This window comes from Carlito syrichta, unplaced genomic scaffold (assembly GCF_000164805.1).
Source record: "Carlito syrichta isolate Samal-C Ts95f unplaced genomic scaffold, Tarsius_syrichta-2.0.1 Scaffold303036, whole genome shotgun sequence".
NCBI classification, from domain to species: domain Eukaryota; kingdom Metazoa; phylum Chordata; class Mammalia; order Primates; family Tarsiidae; genus Carlito; species Carlito syrichta.
Genome location: NW_007247132.1, coordinates 351,894 through 352,932, shown reverse-complemented (window position 1 = coordinate 352,932; position 1,039 = coordinate 351,894). Strand labels below are relative to the sequence as shown.

At 47.9% G+C, this 1,039-nt stretch overlaps 1 pseudogene across 1 annotated transcript; it reads left to right on the top strand.

The window, feature by feature from the left end:
- The first annotated feature begins 320 nt into the window (after positions 1–320).
- On the top strand, positions 321–951 carry LOC103259839 (annotated as a pseudogene). Its single transcript, XR_504251.1, has one exon. The product of XR_504251.1 is annotated as an RNA-binding protein 3 pseudogene (transcript).
- The last annotated feature ends 88 nt before the right edge of the window (positions 952–1,039 follow it).

Sequence of the window (1,039 nt, the reverse complement as noted above, 5' to 3'; positions counted from 1 at the left end):
GCCGGGCATGGTAGCGCGCACCTGTAATTCTGGCTCCTCGGAAGGCTGAGGCAGAAGGATTGCCGGATCCCAGCAGTCGAGGCTGTGGTGGCCGGGAGTGGCCACTGCACTCCAGTCTGGGTGAGAGAGTCAGACTCCAACTCAAAAAAAAAAAGGTAAAATTAAAAAAACCCCACAAAACCTTCAACACCTAAAAGAGCAGTGCTGAGTCTAACATTGCTTCATTAGAAGGTGGAAAAGGCCTGTTCTCTCCGGTCCTTAGAGCTCGCTGTCTGTCTGGCTCTTTTGCTTTTTAACTTCCAGGACTCAAACTCACAGCCATGTCTTATGAAGAAGGAAAGCTCTTTGTGGGAGGGCTCAACTTTAACACCGATGAGCAGGCACTGGAGGACCACTTCAGCAGCTTTGGCCCTATTTCTGAGGTGGTTGTTGTCAAGGACCGGGAGACTCAGCGATCCCGGGGTTTTGGCTTCAGCACCTTCACCAACCCAGAGCATGCCTCAGATGCCATGAGAGCCATGAATGGAGAGTCCCTGGACGGTCGCCAGAAGTCTGCCCGGGGAACCAGAGGGGGTGCTTTTGGGGCCCGTGGTCGTGGCTACTCTAGAGGTGGTGGGGACCAAGGCTATGGGAGTGGCAGATATGACAGCCGACCTGGAGGATATGGATATGGATATGGACGGTCCAGAGACTATGGTGGCAGAAACCAGGGTGGTTATGACCGCTACTCAGGAGGAAATTACAGAGACAATTATGACAACTGAGATGAGACATGCACACATAATGTAGATACACAAGGAATAACACTTCTGATCCAGGATCGTCCTTCCAAAATGGCTGTATTTATAAAAGATTTTTGGAGCTGCACTGAAACATCTGTTTTTATTACACCAACTTCTATTTTTCAATTGCGCTCCCAAGGTAGCTTATTAAAGACCTTTTAGAAAGCTCCATGTGTTTTTAAAAATTTTCTCTCCCATTTAAGACAAACTCTAGGACATTTGTAGAGTCTGGGTATTTTTCTTTGATGAGTTTTTTA